The following is an 18,801-nucleotide window of genomic DNA, read 5'->3' on the forward strand; positions in this document are numbered from 1 at the left end:
CCATTTTGGGAAATTAACCTTCTTTAATTAGCGAATTTTAGGAAGTGTGACTTTTGAGGGCAAACAAGATCGCTATGGAGAAATTCAGAGTGCAGGACCTCCTTCTAATTTGCGAGGAGTTAGGCATTTCGGTCGACTCCGCAAAAACGAAAGAAGCGGTTCTCGACGTCATGAAGGTAGAAGAGGTGACGGTCGAGGAAGCTGATGAAGCTTGGGAGACAATTCAGGAAAGAAACCAAAAGGCAGAGGAGTGCAAGAGGCGCGAGCTTGAAGCTGTTGAGAAGCGCGAGAGGCGCGAGCGTGAAGAAGCAGAAAGGCGCAAGCACGATGCCGAAATTCGCGAGAGGCGCGAGCAAGAGGCAGCGCAACGGCACGCTCTTAGGATGAAAGAGCTCGAACGGGAAAATCAGATGCTCAGATGGCGGACAGCGCGATGCCAGCTCCACACTTTCGAGACAGACGAGGGTATTGTTAATTTCCTCGCCGGTTTTGAACGAGTGTGTGAGAAAGAGGGTGTCAGCCGGGACTTGTGGGCTGAGCGATTAGGAGCACTTCTCCCGTTTAGCGTCGGCGCGTGTTTCATGCATTGCTTGTCCGAGGAGAAAGCGCGCGACTACGACAGGGCTAAGAGGGCTTTGTTCAGGCGCTTTGGTGTAGCATGGCAGGCCGACTTCGAAGGCCCAAAAGACAATGAAAAAGGCGAGCCTGTTGAAGATAACATTAGCACTGAGAGGACTAGTGTAGAAAGCTTTCGAAAAGGTGTGATGCAAATGGCACACACACAAAGCGAAGAGAGCGGCGGATTTCCCGCACCAGAAACGGAAGGCCCTTTAGGCCAAGTGTGTACGGCGGCGGCAATTTCGGCCAGCCTGCCAGACAAGGTCACACATTGCTTCTCGAATAGGTCGGAGCAAATGCTGAGGGAACCGGGAAAATCCATCTCCAGCAAGGGAGCTTTCAGGGCAAAAGCACGTGAGGAGACTCAGAGACTGATAGGCTTATTCCCTATTGAGCAGCGGTCACAGGACCATGGAACGATTCCAGAGGCAGCTGTAAGCAGTGATGAGTTAGACGTGTTAGTAGCCGGAAGCGAGGTGAATGCTGTCACCGAAGAGAGCGGTGGTTTTCCCGCCCTAGAACCAGGGGCCGACTTCGAAGGCCAAGATGGCAGTGACAAAGATTGTTCAGACAGCGCTGAGAGGGCTGTGGTGCCCGTCGTTAACGGAAATAGTGACAAGCGCGAAGAAGCACTTGTTTCGCCGTTTAGCGAGGCTGTTTCGGAAGCAAAGGCCGACTTCGAAGGCCAGCGAGAAGTTTTGCATGCTATCGACGGCAGTGATGGAGCTAGGCCAGATGAAGATAGACTTGATGACGAGCTAACATGCTCAAAGATCAAATCGGGTTATGCTCTATTAGAACGGCAGTCGCACTGTGAAACCCAAAAGGGTAACGAAATTTCAAGTGCGTGTGCCGATGCCGCAGGCTCTGCGAAGCATGCCAAACGAAAAAGGCGTAAGCGCAGGACGAGAAAGGCGAACGCGGTGGAGGCGCTTAGAGTCAAACTTGCGAAGCGCCAAGGCGACATTAGTAGATGCGCTAAGGTCACGATCCAGCCAGAGGCGGCGAAAAAGCAACGGAGGGTAAACCCCAAGCTTAGGCGTTTCCTAAGATCGGGGATCGGCATGACACACGTCGCGAAACGGAGAGTTTCCCGAAGATTCAGGCGTAGTGACCGTCGCCTGACCGCAACGCGTAAAGTGCACTGTAGACAGAGGGATGGTAACTGTCGCCTAACCGCCTCGCGTACAGAGCATTGTAAGCAGAGGGACAAAGGGAAGCGTCCTGTAGGCTGTTACAATGGCCGATCACTCACGGGGGAAAAGAAAAGGGTCTGCCTAGCAGATAATGGGACAGTGAGCGCACGGGTCTGTCAATGCCTCCCCCTCCCAGTACTTGGAAGCGGCTGTTCGAAAGTCGCAGCTACAAGGTGTGTCAGGCAAATTAGTGGGTTTTGCCTTATTCGCGACGACACCTTGCGAAATCCCCGGAACGCGCGACCCCCTCGAGTGCGTTTGAAAGTAAGGGGTGCGTTTGGGGCCCGAGAATAAAGTGATCAAGGAAGACGGGTGGCAAATTTTTCTTCTTTTGTATTCTGTCTGCCGGAGATTAGTTGAGTTTTGAAAGTTTGACAGGCGTAAGGAATGCCGCAGTTTTTTGTTGTTGACCTTTCCGGCTCAGGTTAGACCCACTATTTAAATGGGAGTGTGTACGCGGCGACAGATGAAGAATTGAATTGCAAACAGTGTCAGGGTTGCAAATAGTTTAGAAGGTCACGCGCAGGTTGCGCAAGTCGATGACCGGAGCTTTTGCACGAGTTAAGTCGTAAATAGTTTGCCCATCTGTTTATTTGGCAATTTCGGAATTAGATAAGGAATATGTAGCTCTCTTGTGCTTAGTGTTACGGACTATGAATTACTGAAGGCCAGCTCTCCCTTCGCCTTCCTGATCTGTGGAAGCTCTAATTCATAATTACTTAGCTTCATTACATAAACCCAGTCGGTGTCTATTTGCGAAAGACACATCATCGGAAGTTTTTTTGTACTTGTCCGGATCAACGCGCACCTTGTGTTTCAGGGTTTTCTTTAGATAGGGGGCAGTCGGAATTTTGGAATTGGTAAAGTCTGGCGATGAGAGTGGCTTGCAGTGGCGCTTGCAGCATTGTGTGTGGCTGACAAAGGTCGCTCCTTGGAGCTTGGAGCTTGTCATTTCTGCAGCCCAGTCTGAGCCCACCTATGAAGAGGCCTTTGGCGGGAAGATCATTATTCCTGGAAGCAGCGGCCCCATGGCTTTGAGCGAAGCAGGCATCAAACCGGCCGAGCTGCATGGAACAACTCGACCTCTCGATGCATCATCTGGCGGCGGGGGTGCTGTTGTGTCTGGCGGTCCCTCGGGACAAAGGAGGCCTGCGCCGACTCAGACGCACCAACCTGGCGCCCCTTTCTCGCGGCCGAGAATTGTCACCTGGGACTGAGGGATTATATCAGTTGGTCTCCGGGCTACCTCATGCGTGGCTAAACGGCAGCGTCGCCCCTTGGTGCGGTCCCGTGAATTACCAGCGCCGCCCGAACCACGACGACGCTACGCCGACTGCTGCCTTTCGAGACAGCCACCGCCCTACCTGGTTCCGCGAACTGACCGCTATGGAGAGGCGAATCTTGAAAGGGGCCAGTGTCTGGCAATCCCGGGGGAACGACATCAACGTTCGGTTCCCAGGGTGTCAACCGCTGCCTGTGTTCGGGGACGACCTAGCAAGACTGGAGGCGGAGCCCGGCGGGAAACGACGACACATCACGTGCGGGATATGGCCACCTGATCCAAGATGCTGATTGGCTAAAAGAACTACAGTGTGTTCCCTCGTCGAGTGAAAGAGGGAAACGAAAGGGATAAAACAGGGGACTTGAGTGAGACGCTTGACCATGTAAAGAGGCTTGACCATGTAGAGACGCTCGACCATGTAGAATGCTCGGAGATGTAAACGCTACCACATGCAAAGATGTTAGCACGTAGACGGCTCCAATATCATGGAGCCCATCTTGTAATATACCATGTACAGTGTATATAAAACAGTTTTCTAATCTCCCTGGATAACTCCTCCTCTTGGCACCTGGCACGGCATCATACACACGAAACCTTCGTGGACCCGCGGACCATCACAATTCGCAACAGGCCCCGCTCAACAACGGCGGCGGCTGCCCTCTGGGGGATCGCGTCGCGGCGGGTAAGCTGCCTCGCGACGAGATGGGCGCGCTCGTTGTGGTTGGGCGGAATGCCGGTGTGTCTTCGGCCGTTGGTATTGTTGTTGTCGTTGTTGTCGCGGCTGTTGTCTTTGGTGGTGCCAAGCTCCCCGACGTGCGCGGGAAACCATTTGAGGGCCTTGTTCGTAATCGTGCCGGACACGAAGTCCCCGACTCTGGCGTTGAGCATGCGCGCCACATCCGCGGACACCCAACCTTTGGTGTAGTTCCGGATAGCTGATTTGGAGTCGCTAATGATCAGGCTATCATCCGTACTTCCGTGGAGTACCGCGAGGGCTATGGCCATCTCCTCCGCTGCCTCGGCCGACGGCAGCTTCGCTGATGCCGTGACTCGTATCCTTCCCTTCGTATCTACGACTGCCATGGAGAAGGCGGGCGCCGACGCCGTCGGCCGGCTGTGTCGTTGATGTTGGCGCTTTTGCTGCTGCCATTTTTGTCGTAGTAGTAGTAGTGATGGTGGTGTTGGCATCTCCGGTTCGTCTCGCATATTCTGTTGTAGTGGCGGTGGTGGTTGTCGTCCCTCTTCGCCGCCAACGTTAACGGCGGGCCGCGGGTACCTGGCTGCATCGACGAAGAGGACGCCTTCTCGTCTTCCGTGCTCCTCGAGGATTGCTACCGCCCTGCGTTTACGTCGTTGCACGTCATGCACCGGGTGCATGTTCTTCGGCATGTTTTCCGTCTGTATGGCGTCCCTGACCTCCGGTAAAAGCGTTTCCTTCAGTCCCCGTGCCTCGTGATATCGAATCCCGAGCAGGTCGAGGATTCGTCTTCCCGTTCTGGTGCCCGACAGCCTCTCCAGCTGCGCGATTCTCTGCGCCTCGGCGACCTCCTCGAGCGTGTTGTGCACGCCCAGCTCGAGGAGCCTGTGGGTTGGCGTGTACTGGGGTACCCCCAGGGCGGTTTTGAACGCCCTGCGGATCGCCACGTTCAGCTTGTCGGTTTCGCTCCTGTTCCAGTCGGCGTACGCGGCAACGTACGATATATGGCTCAGCGCGTACGCCTGTATCAGCCTCGTCACGTTGTGTTCTTTCATCCCTTTTCTCTTGTTCGCGACCCTCCGCACGAGGTGCGTGGCAGCGGCTACTTTCTTCTGCAGTCGGGAAACCAGCTCGCGGTTGGCACCGTTCTCTTCCAGCCACAGGCCGAGCACTCGCAATTTGGACACCGTCGGTATTAGGGTCCCCTCCCTCGTCGTGACGTGTACGCCCAAACGACGGGTGTCGAGCACGCCCTGCGGGAGGGGTCCTTTCTTGCGCGGATAGCAGATAGGGATATGCTAACATTGATGCACGGCCAGCGCGACAATACTTCATGGAAAGCGTTATCTATACAAGAGATGTACTGAAAGTTGCGGTCAACGCTCCTCAATGGGTCACACAATTGGATGAACTCGCGTCACTAAAGCCATTTTAAAATTGCATCATGCTTGAGACTAGCTGATGTATTTTACCTTTTGTATTATTCCTCACTTGTATTACTGTATGTTGCTTAAAACGGAAATAAAGAAAAAAGTTCTTGTGGTGTAGTGGTTATCACATCCGCCTAACACGCGGAAGGTCCCAGGTTCGATCCCTGGCAAGAACAGTTTTTTTTTTTCTTACATCATTTTCAATTTTTTTTAATTCGGCGACTTATCTCAAGGGATGTGTACACCAATATTAACAACAGGCCTTAAATAAATGCGTGCAACCTTGTTTGGTCAAGATATGTTGTTCTAAGACGTCGTCGTGCCTGTTCTTGTGGTGTAGCATTCTGCTTCCGGCTTCCGAGCTAAACGGATCGCGGGATCATGGGCTCCAACGGAGCGGCTAATGCGGCTGGCAGCCGCGGCAACAGGCTTTTGACTGAGGATGATAAGGGCTACCAGATTATTTTGCCACGACTACCAACAGGACGCATCGTATTAAATACGGTGTTTTTGCACGGCAACGCTCGTGCTCGCCCGTTCCGTGTATAAGATTTTCGGGACGCGCTTCAAGCTGTTGGCATGCTCTCGGGCGTCGTCGCCCTTGGAGCGTACCAAATCAACCATGTGTGGGCGGTGACGATGAACACAGCCGAGGCTTCCAAAAAGCTGGCGGCGCTGAAGGAGCTGCAAGTCAAGGGGCGTCGCTGCCTGGTCATCGACCCGAAGGAACAACAGGTGAAGCTGCGTCTCCACTGGCTGCTGCATGGGGTGGAAGACGAGGACTTGAAGATGGCGTTGGCCTCCTTCGGCAAAGTGACCGAAGTGACCCGCGAGCGCTGGCGAGTGGATGGCGTCTCCGACAAGGACTCAACGACTCGAGCAGTGCTACTGCTGCTCAAGTCTGGAATGAAGGCCGACGACTTGCCCCACCAGATACGCGTCGCCGGGGAACTCACGCTTGTGGTCGCCCCAGGTCGCCCTATGCAGTGTCTGCGCTGTCGGGGTTCTGGCCACGTTCGACGAGAATGTAAGGTTCCCCGTTGCTCCAAGTGCAGGCTTTTCGGCCGCGTCGATGCGGACTGTGTACGCTCTTACGCAGTAGCCGCGGGTTCGGCAGAGAGCGAGCCTTTGACATCAGACCACATGATCGACGTCATCGAGCTGGAAGACGCGGCCAAGGGAGCCGGAAGCGGCAACGCGGCGGCAGAAGCGAGCGAGACGACCACCCCGACGAAAGGAGGACGGGATGATGTCCCTCCCCCCAAGGAGCCAGCAGCAGCTCTCGGGAGCGTGACGGAGACCCCGGCAGAAAGCGAGACCCCCCAGCAGGCTACTGACGCTATGCAGGTAGCGGAAGACAACACGACCCCTACCAACGCCCGCGTTGAAGGCGTCACAGCATCGGTCAAGAGGTCCCTGCTGCAGGGCGAGAAAGTCGATGGAAAGGCCGGCGGTGACTCTGAGGCTCCGCCCGCTAAGGCGCTGTCCGGAAGGCGCTCGACCCTCAAGCCTAAGCCGAACTTGGAGGCCGACCGTAGGCCTGCCGCGAAGCCGACCCCGGAAGAACTCGACCGACGGCAACCGGATGGCCACGGAGGCGTCTAGCGGACTGCTAGACGTTAAGGTGAGCACCATGCTCCGGGCCTTCTCTCCTTTTTGTATCAATTATGGCTTCCAACCCGTCGCTTAGCCTCGGCACGCTAAACGTTCGAGGTCTGGCCGCCAAAAGGAAACAGAGTCAGGTGTACCGACTACTAGTGGACCAAGACCTCGACGTTTTAGCCGTTCAAGAAACCAAGGTAGACGGCGAGGGGCAGGCCGGGAGCATGGTGCAAAGATTCATGTATAAGTACTATGCCGCAGTGAGCCACGCCTTAGAGTCGTCGGCTGGGTGTGTATTGTTTGTGAAGAAGCTCCCTGGGCTTCATAGATAGATGGTTACTTTTCGTGCACTTCTGGCCGACTTGTCTGTGATTTCAGCTATTGCGATGTCCAATGGCGAGTGTTGTGCGTTTATGCGCCTGATAATGTGGAAGAAAGGGCAAATTTCTTTCTTAACCTACAGCATCACCTCTCGGTGCACAAAATGATAGCCTTAGTTGGCGACTTCAATTGCGTATTAGCTGCCCAGGATAGGTCTACGCGACGCGTAGTTCATGACAAAAGCAGCGATATCCTGGCACAGACTCTACGTGAATTCGAATTGGAGGACATCGCTGAGTGTTTTCGGGGGGACCGAGACGTGAGGTATACTCACTTACAGGGCACAAGTCACGCGCGATTGGACCGTATGTATTTGTCAGATGACTTAGTCGAAAAATTCCAGTATTATGCAGTGACTGCAGTATCCTTTTCTGACCACTGCCTGGTAAAATGCAGGGTGGGCCACAAGAAAGAACGGAACAAATCTGTGTGGGAACTGTGGAAAATGAATGCGGAGCTGCTACAGGATGACACTTTCAACGAAAAGGTAGTGGCTGCTCTGAACACTTTTGGAAATGACAGTTCTGTCAAGTTAGGCGAGGAATGGGAGTTGCTGAAGCAAACTATTAAAATGAAGGCAATCTAAAGGAGTGCGTACTGCAATATGAAAAGAAGGCGAGAGAAAACGTAGTTAAAATCAATGCTCGATAAATTTGCGAAGTTCGAATGCATGCAACCGGGCGCTTATCAAGAAGCGGGCTGTTAAGAAGAAACTCGAGGCGTTTGACGAAGAGCGCTACCGGGGTGAGCTGGTGCGCGAGAGAGCATAAAGGCTGGCATGCGGCGAAATGCCTACGAAAAGAGCGCTGGGATTAGAAAAAAAAAGCATTCCAGACGCAAGCAGATTGAGGCCATCGAACGCGACGGGGTTGAAGTAACCGATAACTTTAACATAGGGTGTGCTTTCTTAGAACATTTTCAAAAGCTTTTCGCATTCAGGCCCGTCAATATGCAATGTTTCAAACGCTTATTTTTGGAGCGAATGCCGCAATTGTCGAGTGAAGTAAAAGAGACGTTAGAACAGCCAATAACAGAAAACGAAGTGATGAAAGCTATCGAAGACCTGAACCCTGGCAAGTCACCAGGGCCAGACGGTCTTTGTGCAGCTTGGTACAAAACATTCAAAGACGACCTAGCTCCTAGTCTAACCGCAGTTTTCAATGAAGCATATGAACTGAAAATGCTTCCACCATCCTTTGACCAGTCCCATACAGTACTAATACGGAAAACAGAAGAGACCGAAAAGCTCAAGCAACTTTCATCCTACAGACCCATAACACTGACTATCTGCGACTACAAAATATTGATAAAGGTACTGGCACGCCGGGTGCAGTCAGGGATTAAGGATATAGTCGGCCCGCACCAGACGTGCGGCATCCGCGAAAGAACGATTTTGACCAACATTCATAAGATGAAGTGTGTGCTTGAGTGTTGTGACGCCATGTACGATGCAGTGGCGATCCTCCAGTTGGACTTGGAGAAAGCGTTTGATTGCGTTTCGCACGAGGTCATGCTTACCATCCTGAAACATGTCGATTTTGGCCGCATAATCACTGAGGGGGTGACCATGGCGTACCAGAGCTGCTATACGAGACTTATAATTAATCAGACGTTGGGGGCCTCCATTAATGTGAAGCGCTCCGTTCGCCAAGGTTGTCCGCTCAGCCCACTCTTGTTTTGTGTTTATATAGAAACGCTATGTCAGGCCATAATCCAAAATGACTACATTAAGGGATTTCATCTGCAAGCAGCAAATGTGAAGTTACTGGCATATGCAGACGATGTGGCTGTATTCTGTAAAGATACGCAGAGTGTATTGCATACCGTTAGTATCGTAAGAAATTTTGGTGACGTCACTAACAGTTTTGTGAGCAGGCAAAAATGTTTGGGCTTTTGGCATTGAAGATGGGCGTCTACCCCAGACCACTTCTCGAACGTAAGATGGGTCACGACGCCAGTAAAGTACCTTGGCGCACCCCTTGATGCCTACAGGGACAGTAGCGAATACTGGAAGGAGCGGACAAAGGAAATAAAAGAAACAGCGGACAAATGGAACGCGGGCCACATGTCAATATTTGCGAGAGCTACAGCATGCAACATGTTTCTCGTGACAAAGATCTGGTACGTGATGCAGGTCCTACATTGTTCTCGGATTAATGTGCAGAAACTGCACCGCGTGTTCGCTGTGTTCGTGTGGGCTGGGAGCCATGCAAGCGAGATAATCTTTTCCGGCGTGTTAAGGATGGCGGTCTTGGGTTGGCGCACCTCTTCTTGCGTCAACTTGTTAACAGGTTCTTTTTCTTTCGTGATACAAATGACCCATTTTTGCGCACCCTGATCCAAATGAGACTACCAAGATCACTTCCCAAGCTTATTGTCGGTATACCGAAACAATGACAGGTTCAGTCCGTGGATTCTTCCGGGAAATTGTTGATAGTGTTTCCTTTTTGCGTGTTCGTTTTTCAGATGCATATTTGTGGAGTGTGAAACGCAAAAAGTTATATCGTGATTTGTGCGATAGTGTTTTGCTTGTACCCATGTACCGAGCCGTGTACAGTGGGCCCAGGCCTAGACGTTTTGAAAAGGGTGAGAAAGATGCCAGTGCAACCAGCCACCAAGTCGTTCTTCTTTAAATTACATACCGGTACTTTATACGTTAAAACATTTCTGGAACAACGTAAGTTCTACTTACCATGGGGAAACAACTGCCTTATTTGTAAAAAACCGGAAAACATAGATCATGTCTTCATCCACTGCTGGGAGGGGGTCTATTTCTGGGACGTATTGCAAAGGACTTTAAAAAAGGAGCTACCGGTAGATCCCCAAGGAATCAGGTTTTTGCCAATGGATAACGACGAAGAATTCCCGTATGATTTAATCATGCTTACGGGCCTCCACTGTCTATGGCGCTCGAGAATGGCGGGGTACCACTGTGACCCTCATGCCCGACCGGCGCATGTATACTTCCGAGAATGCATGCATCGGTATGTAGAACTGTTGAAGTCACAACAGTTCTTGTGCCTGTTCTTGTGGTGTAGTGGGATTCTGCTCCCGGTCACCGACGCGTGCGGACGCAGGATGGTTGGCTCCGAGCTAGCTGCGACAGCGGTCGTCAACGGCCGTGGTAGCCCGTCGTTTTCCGTGCCCAAGGACTACAGGATTATTTTGCCCAACGTTTCATCAGGTGAAGCTATGAAGCGTGCAGTCAGGCTGCACTGCGACATCTCAGGTCGTTCATATTGCATAGAAGACTTTCGAAAGCTCTTGCAAGACGCCGGCGTCATCAAGGACGTTGCTGTAATAGGTGCCTACCAGATTTCCCACGTCTGGCTCGTTAACCTGCGGACGGATGAAGCGAAAAAGAAGCTTATAGAAGCAGGAAGGTTGGTCGTCAAGGATCGTCTTTGCATCGTCATCGACCCCAACAGGCAAGAGGTGCGTCTGAAGTTGCATTGGGTGGCTTTGGATGTCACGAGCGATAACATTCGGAGGGCATTCAGTGAATACGGCGAAGTGAAGGAAGTGACCAATGACAGGTGGAAAGCGGAGGGCTTCGAATGTGCTGACTCTCTGACAAAGGTTGTGCGATTGTTTTTGAAAGAGGGTATCGCACTGGACAACATACCGCACCAGATGCGCCTGAGCAGCGGTACAGTGCTCATTGTGGTGCCAGGACGAGCCCCTCTTTGCCTTCGTTGCAAGCACACGGGTCATATACGGCGTGATTGCATGGTACCGAAGTGCGCCGAATGTCATGCCATGGACAGGAGGCATGTACTCGCAGCTACGCCAAAGCCGTGGGCAGATCTACGGTTGTAGACCAAAGCGAGCTTGTCATGGACGAGGAAGAGGCAGAGAAAGCTGCGGCACCTACGACAGCCGACAAGAGCGGAACCGATCAGGGAGCTGACAAGAAAGTCCGCGTCTCGTGGCTGCAGACGCCGGCCATGACGGTGTCCAGCGTCGGTGAGCACCAAGAGACTGCTACAACGAACGCGGTTGGCGTTGGTCCGGTGCTCCAGGATGAGGGCCCCACGGGAGAGTCCTCGGACGCGACCAGCGTCTCTGAAACGCAGCAGGCAGCAAGCATAAAGCCAGCGGTCGACGAAAGTGCTCTGGGAAATATGGACGCGGAGACAACCCCGGCAAAGCGTCGCCATGACGACGTGAGTGCGGTGTCGCAGGAGCAGCGTCTGAGACAGGTCGAAGCTTCGCTGGAAGCGAATGGGGTGACGAAGAAACCTCGCAGCGCCGTTCGGATGCACGCGTCGTCCCTGACAAGGGGCGGCAAGGAGGTGAACTCTTTTAGACGCCACTATGGCGACTGCACAAAGCGTCGAGATGGGAAATGAGGGCGTCTTGCCGGCGGTCTCGTCCGGCAGGAAAATTGTGCAGTTGGAAAGGTCCCTGCGCGTAGGAACATTTAATGTACGAGGATTAGCGACTAAAAGAAGGCAAAATCAGTTGTATCGTATTGCGATGGAACAAGAATTGGACATAATCGCAGTGCAGGAAACTAAAGTTCAAGGCGAGATCCGGACCAACGGCATGTTACGCCCGTTCTCGGCGCACTTGTGTGCGTCAGTCATGCGGTGGGGACGTCAGGAGGGTGTGTATTATTGGTGCGTAGTTGCTTAGGGATTGTTATACAGTCTGTTATAAGCTGTCCATCGGGCCGCTTTGTAGTTTGTGACCTTGTCTTTGCCGGCAATGAATGGCGCGTTTTTTTTTTTTTTTTTTGTATGCTCCAACTGACGTTGCACAGCGTCTAGATTATTTCAGCCGCATTAGTGAGTATTGTAACACTGATCGTATACTGATCCTTCTCGGCGATTTTAATTGTGTATGCTCAGCACGAGACAAAACGAGTACTACACCGCACCGTGAGACTAGCACGATGAAGGTAGTTGATATCATCAACGATTTCGCTCTGGAAGATGTGGGAAAATGTATTACCAGTGGGCATAGTGTCAATTAATTCACGCATTTTCAAGGTTCTAGTCACGCACGCTTAGATCGTGCATATGTGTCGCTGGATATCGTGCCTCTGTGTAAGGATTATTGCGTAACACCGCTCTCCTTCACTGACCATTGCCTCGTGATGTTTAGCATTTGCAGCAAAAAAGAAAGAAAGGGTAAAATGTAACTGGGATTCATGGAAAATTAATAATAAACTACTTGATGACGATGTTCTCAAAACTTTAGTACATGAGGGCATACAAGAACTGTACCGTGACAGTAATTCAGAAGCTGGGCCGAAATGGGAAACATTTAAGCAAGAAATTAAAATGAAAGCTGTAGAAAGAAGCAGCATACTTAAACATGAAGAACGATTTCACGAGAGACTGTTACGTTCAAAATTGCAAACTCTTGTCAAAGAAGAGTGTCTAACCCCTGGAACCTTTAAGGGAGATATCCGTGTGGTGAAATAAAAATTGGAGTTGTTAGACATGGAAAGATTTCGGGGTGCAATTATAAGAGCGAGAGCAGAGAAAACGGTAATGGCCGAAAGGCCTACAAAGCGCGCACTAGGGACGGAAAAAAGTTACGCGCAACGAAATATAATTGCAGAAATAACATACAATGGTGCCTTGACAAGTGCTAAAGACGAGATTGAGAAAGCCTTTTACGAGTATTACAGTGCTGTGTTTTCTTTAGGTACGGTAGATATCGACCACTTCAAAAGTGAATTTTTGGCGTTCATGCCACAATTATATGACGAAACAAAGGATAGATTGCAACTTTCAATCTCGGTAGGAGAGGTAGAGAAAGCAATCGAAGACCTAAATCCCGGGAAGTACCCTGGCCCTGACGGGCTAAGTGCGGCTTTGTATAAGACCTTCACGCGAGAAATATCTCCGATATTGGGGCGCTTATTCAATGAGGCCTTTAAGTTTAAATCTCTGCCTCCTTCATTTCTCACTTCCCATACCATTTTTATTCCGAAAACGAACGATTCTATTAAACTTCGGCAGGTATCACCCTATCGTCCTATCAGTCTGACAAATGTTGATTACAATTTTTTATGAAAATAGTGGCTAGAAGGTAGCAAAGCGTAATAAAAGAAATAGTGGGCCCGCATCAAACATGTGGAATAAAGGGTAGAAGCATCTTTACCAACATTCACAAAGCGAGGTGTGTATTAGAGTGTTGTGACGTCATGAAGGGTGCAGTTGCGATGCTCCAGATTGATTTTGAGAAGGCCTTTGACCGCGTGCCACATGACTTACTTGTAACTGTCTTAGAACATGCAAATGTTGGCACAGTAATAACTGAAGCTGTTCGTATGGCGTACAGTGGTTGTAGTACTAGGCTCATTGTTAACAAAGAAGTTGGAAATCTCATCCAAGTGCGTCGCTCAGTTCGCCAAGGTTGTCCTATTTCCCCTCGCCTTTTTTGCATGTTTATTGAAAGCTTTTGCCTAAGTATTATAAACCGCAGTACAATTAGTGGCTTCAGGCTACATGCATCTGAAGTACGCGTTCTGGCCTATGCAGACGATATAGGTGTTTTTTGTTCATATCTCAAAAGTAAAGCGGAGGTTATTACCATTGTAAAACGTTTTTGTCAGGTAAGCGGCAGTGCAGTCAATTGGGTAAAATGTATTGGTTTTTGGCATGGCGATTGGGATCTCACGCCACAGTTTTTCCTAAGTGTGCAGCGGGTAACAACCCCGGTGAAGTATTTAGGCGTACCCTTAGAAAATTACACCGACAGTGATCGCTATTGGAGGAGACAGACAGAAGAAATCCGAGAAAAAGCCGCGAAATGGAAGGGCAGAGATTTATCAATCTTTGCTCGCGCAACGGTTTGCAATTTGTTTTTAATTAGTAAATTGTGGTATGCGTTACAAGTGCTCTACTGTTCTCGAGTGAATGTGCAAAGACTTCATCAAGTTTTTGCTGTGTTTATATGGGGATCGACATGGGAACGAACAAGTCGGACGAACCTTTTTCAGCGTGTTCGTGATGGGGGCTTAAGCTTATCGCATTTATTTTTGAGACAGCTTGTAAATCGTTTTTGTACCTTCGAGATGTTCAGGATCCTTTCCTGCGCACAGTTTGCCAAGTACGACTGGTCAGTGCTTTGCCCAACTTTGTCATCTCTTCCAATAAAATGGAAGGTCGACTACAGGGTTACCTTAAAGAGGTTGTTGAGTCGTGCCGCTTCCTGGAGGCCCGTTTCTCGATTGAATATTTAAGCGCAGTGTCTCGTAAAAAATTGTATAATGATTTATGTGATATTGTTCTCCCAATTCCACTGTACCGGACTCATTTCTCGGCAGGAAAGTGGCGCAAGGTGCTGAAACGTGTAAAAAGCATGCCTGTGCGTCCTGGGGTGAAAACCTTCTTCATTAACTTACATGCAGGCGTTTTTCCAGTTAAGACTTGGCTTTCTGATAAGGGATTCTTCGTTCCGTGGGGTGACCACTGTTTCTTGTGCCGGAAACCTGAAACGATTGAACACGTGTTCCTGGAATGCTGGGATGGCGTGTTCTTCTGGGATGTCCTGCAAAGGACCTTAAAGAAGGATTTCCCTTTGGATGCACAGGGAATAAGGTACCTAATCGTTGATAACGAGGATGGTTTTCCATATGATATTACTATGTTAATGGCTCTGCATAGTATTTGGACGTCACGCATGGCTGTTCGCCATGCAGACGTTGATGCTCGTCCTGCAATAGAGTACTTTCGCGAGTCTCTCATTGCATCTCTCGAAATGGAAAAAGTGAAAAAGTGTGTACCCGATTGGGTGCCCTGTATTGAAGGCTTGTTACACATGAAACAGTTCTAAAATTATGAATTTGTCACTACGTGGTTGACTGTTATACCAATGCAATAAAGAAAAAAAAAGAAGGAAGTTCTTATAGTGGTTATTACATCCGCCTAAAACGCGGAAGGTCCCAGGTTTGATCCCCGACAAGAACAGTTTTTTTTTTCTTAAATCATTTTCATTTTTTTTTCAATTGGGCGACTTCCCTCAAGGGATGTACACCAATATTAACAACGGGCCTTAAATAAATGCGTGCAACCTTGTTTGGTCAAGACATGTTGTTCTAAGACGTCGTCGTGCCTGTTCTTGTGGTGTAGTGGTTATCACATCCGCCTAACACGCGGAAGGTCCCAGGTTCGATCCCTGGCAAGAACAGATTTTTTTAAAAATCATTTTCAATTTTTATTTTTAATTCGGCGACTTACCTCAAGGGATGTACACCAATATTAACAACGGGCCTTAAATAAATGCGTGCAACCTTGTTTGGTCAAGACATGTTGTTCTAAGACGTCGTCGTGCCTGTTCTTGTGGTGTAGTGGTTATCACATCCGCCTAACACGCGGAAGGTCCCAGGTTCGATCCCTGGCAAGAACAGATTTTTTTAAAAATCATTTTCAATTTTATTTTTAATTCGGCGACTTACCTCAAGGGATGTCCACCAATATTAACAACGGGCCTTAAATAAATGCGTGCAACCTTGTTTGGTCAAGATATGTTGTTCTAAGACGTCGTCGTGCCTGTTCTTGTGGTGTAGTGGTTATCACATCCGCCTAACACGCGGAAGGTCCCAGGTTCGATCCCTGGCAAGAACAGATTTTTTTAAAAATCATTTTCAATTTTTATTTTTAATTCGGCGACTTACCTCAAGGGATGTCCACCAATATTAACAACGGGCCTTAAATAAATGCGTGCAACCTTGTTTGGTCAAGATATGTTGTTCTAAGACGTCGTCGTGCCTGTTCTTGTGGTGTAGTGGTTATCACATCCGCCTAACACGCGGAAGGTCCCAGGTTCGATCCCTGGCAAGAACAGTTTTTTTTTTTTTTCTTAAATCATTTTCTTTTTTTTTTAATTCGGCGACTTACCTCAAGGGATGTCCACCAATATTAACAACGGGCCTTAAATAAATGCGTGCAACCTTGTTTGGTCAAGACATGTTGTTCTAAGACGTCGTCGTGCCTGTTCTTGTGGTGTAGTGGTTATCACATCCGCCTAACACGCGGAAGGTCCCAGGTTCGATCCCTGGCAAGAACAGATTTTTTTAAAAATCATTTTCAATTTTTATTTTAATTCGGCGACTTACCTCAAGGGATGTCCACCAATATTAACAACGGGCCTTAAATAAATGCGTGCAACCTTGTTTGGTCAAGATATGTTGTTCTAAGACGTCGTCGTGCCTGTTCTTGTGGTGTAGTGGTTATCACATCCGCCTAACACGCGGAAGGTCCCAGGTTCGATCCCTGGCAAGAACAGATTTTTTAAAAATCATTTTCAATTTTTATTTTTAATTCGGCGACTTACCTCAAGGGATGTCCACCAATATTAACAACGGGCCTTAAATAAATGCGTGCAACCTTGTTTGGTCAAGATATGTTGTTCTAAGACGTCGTCGTGCCTGTTCTTGTGGTGTAGTGGTTATCACATCCGCCTAACACGCGGAAGGTCCCAGGTTCGATCCCTGGCAAGAACAGTTTTTTTTTTTTTCTTAAATCATTTTCTTTTTTTTTTAATTCGGCGACTTACCTCAAGGGATGTCCACCAATATTAACAACGGGCCTTAAATAAATGCGTGCAACCTTGTTTGGTCAAGATATGTTGTTCTAAGACGTCGTCGTGCCTGTTCTTGTGGTGTAGTTGTTATCACATCCGCCTAACACGCGGAAGGTCCCAGGTTCGATCCCTGGCAAGAACAGTTTTTTTTTTCTTACATCATATTCAATTTTTTTTTTTCAATTGGGCGACTTCCCTCAAGGGATGTACACCAATATTAACAACGGGCCTTAAATAAATGTGTGCAACCTTGTTTGGTCAAGATACGTTGTTCTAAGACGTCGTCGTGCCTGTTCTTGTGGTGTAGTGGTTATCACATCCGCCTAACACGCGGAAGGTCCCAGGTTCGATCCCTGGCAAGAACAGATTATTTTAAAAATCATTTTCAATTTTTATTTTTAATTCGGCGACTTACCTCAAGGGATGTCCACCAATATTAACAACGGGCCTTAAATAAATGCGTGCAACCTTGTTTGGTCAAGATATGTTGTTCTAAGACGTCGTCGTGCCTGTTCTTGTGGTGTAAAGGCGAAGAAAAATTTGATGAAACAACTAAATCAGGTAAAGCATCAACGAGTGTGACTTGCATGAATGACCGAATTATAGGATGTGAAGGATCGCGAAAAAAGAAGAAACGGGACACTATTTGCCGCACGTAAAGATGCACTAAGCCGAGCCCACCCTCACTAACTGGTATAAAAACATTGTCTCTCCTCATGGGCTCGAAAGTGGAAGACCATATGAAAGTTGCAAAAATTCGGTGAAAGCGTTGGATGTAGAGCCTGGCACAGTGAATAACTTGCAATACGTAGTAAATTTTAGTTGCTAAAAACTGATTGCAGGCTTCAGCCCTTCCGAAAATAGAAAGTCGGTATGGAACGAATGTCTGAGCGTAACTTTGCAAGGCTGAAACCCGTTCTTTCCAATAGTGCGCGCTTAATTTATATGCGTCTAGCGGCACGCCAAGATACGTTGGCGGAACATGAGTCCACTTAATGCCTGCAAACTGTTCTGGCTTATAACACCAGGAGCCGAACCATAAGCCTAAGCTTTTCAAAGAGTTCATTTGTGCTCCTGATACGCTGCCAAATTTCTCTATTGTAGCTACAACCTTTTCAACACTGGGCTTATCTGTGCAGAAAAACGCTAGATCATCTGCATAAGCTAACACTTTAACCTCATTACCCAGTATGTTGAAGCCATGGATGGAACTTGACTGAATTACGCTTAAGCATAGTGGTTCCAGGTAAAGGGCGAAGAGTAGTGGGGACATCGGGCATCCTTGTTTTACCGAAGAGCAGATAGCAACGGGTTTGGACAGATGGCCATTAATAACTAAACGAGTAGAACAATGGGTGTAGCAAAGCCTAACTCCTTTAAGCACAATGGAGCCAACATTGGCGTGTTCCAGAAGAGAAAATAAATAGGAATGACTGACTCGATCAAAAGCTTTAGCAAGGTCTACTTGGAGCATTGCAAGCTGCTCAGTGGAACCGTAACAGTACTCAAGAAGTGTACGGGCGATATGTATGTTGGTCTGAATTGATCGGCCTCTAATTCCGCACGTCTGATGGGAACCAATGAGAATCGACATCGCACATTGTAATCTATTAGATAAAACTTTTGCAAAGATTTTATAATCAACGTTTGACAGCGTGATTGGTCTGTAGCTTTCAACAGAACGCAGTTTTTCCTTATCTGAGCTTTTTGGGATTAAAACTGTGTGGTTTTTGCAAAAAGATTGTGGAAGGGCGTCCACCTCTAAACTTGTAATAAATATATCCAATAATATGGAACTGATAATCCCTTTGAACGCTTTGTAAAATTCGCTTGAAAGTCCATCAGGGCCGGGGGTTTTCGATAAAGGCAGCTGATCAATAGCTTGCTCAATTTCTTGAATGGTAACAGTACCACTGATGGATGCACACTCCTCATTCTGTAAAGGTTTTACTAGAGACACAAAACTCTCTAAGACTTTTGCATCATGATCTTCGGGAGGTGCACTGAACAAAGCATTGTAGTAACTTTCAAATTGTGAAATTATGTCATTAG

At 48.8% G+C, this 18,801-nt stretch overlaps 10 non-coding genes across 10 annotated transcripts; all 10 read left to right on the top strand.

Moving 5' to 3' along the window:
* The first annotated feature begins 5,326 nt into the window (after nt 1-5,326).
* On the top strand, nt 5,327-5,399 carry Trnav-aac (transfer RNA valine (anticodon AAC)). Its single transcript has one exon. It is a non-coding gene; the product is annotated as a tRNA-Val (tRNA).
* A 9,882-nt stretch (nt 5,400-15,281) lies between these two features.
* Trnav-aac (transfer RNA valine (anticodon AAC)) lies at nt 15,282-15,354 on the top strand. The gene has a single exon. It is a non-coding gene; the product is annotated as a tRNA-Val (tRNA).
* A 146-nt stretch (nt 15,355-15,500) lies between these two features.
* On the top strand, nt 15,501-15,573 carry Trnav-aac (transfer RNA valine (anticodon AAC)). The gene has a single exon. It is a non-coding gene; the product is annotated as a tRNA-Val (tRNA).
* A 145-nt stretch (nt 15,574-15,718) lies between these two features.
* Nucleotides 15,719-15,791, top strand: Trnav-aac (transfer RNA valine (anticodon AAC)). The gene has a single exon. It is a non-coding gene; the product is annotated as a tRNA-Val (tRNA).
* A 146-nt stretch (nt 15,792-15,937) lies between these two features.
* Trnav-aac (transfer RNA valine (anticodon AAC)) lies at nt 15,938-16,010 on the top strand. The gene has a single exon. It is a non-coding gene; the product is annotated as a tRNA-Val (tRNA).
* Nucleotides 16,011-16,160: 150 nt separating this feature from the next.
* Trnav-aac (transfer RNA valine (anticodon AAC)) lies at nt 16,161-16,233 on the top strand. Its single transcript has one exon. It is a non-coding gene; the product is annotated as a tRNA-Val (tRNA).
* A 145-nt stretch (nt 16,234-16,378) lies between these two features.
* On the top strand, nt 16,379-16,451 carry Trnav-aac (transfer RNA valine (anticodon AAC)). The gene has a single exon. It is a non-coding gene; the product is annotated as a tRNA-Val (tRNA).
* Nucleotides 16,452-16,596: 145 nt separating this feature from the next.
* On the top strand, nt 16,597-16,669 carry Trnav-aac (transfer RNA valine (anticodon AAC)). The gene has a single exon. It is a non-coding gene; the product is annotated as a tRNA-Val (tRNA).
* A 149-nt stretch (nt 16,670-16,818) lies between these two features.
* On the top strand, nt 16,819-16,891 carry Trnav-aac (transfer RNA valine (anticodon AAC)). Its single transcript has one exon. It is a non-coding gene; the product is annotated as a tRNA-Val (tRNA).
* A 150-nt stretch (nt 16,892-17,041) lies between these two features.
* Nucleotides 17,042-17,114, top strand: Trnav-aac (transfer RNA valine (anticodon AAC)). The gene has a single exon. It is a non-coding gene; the product is annotated as a tRNA-Val (tRNA).
* Nucleotides 17,115-18,801: the final 1,687 nt, after the last annotated feature.

The sequence above is a fragment of the Dermacentor silvarum genome, chromosome 3 (assembly GCF_013339745.2).
Source record: "Dermacentor silvarum isolate Dsil-2018 chromosome 3, BIME_Dsil_1.4, whole genome shotgun sequence".
Lineage (NCBI taxonomy): Eukaryota > Metazoa > Arthropoda > Arachnida > Ixodida > Ixodidae > Dermacentor > Dermacentor silvarum.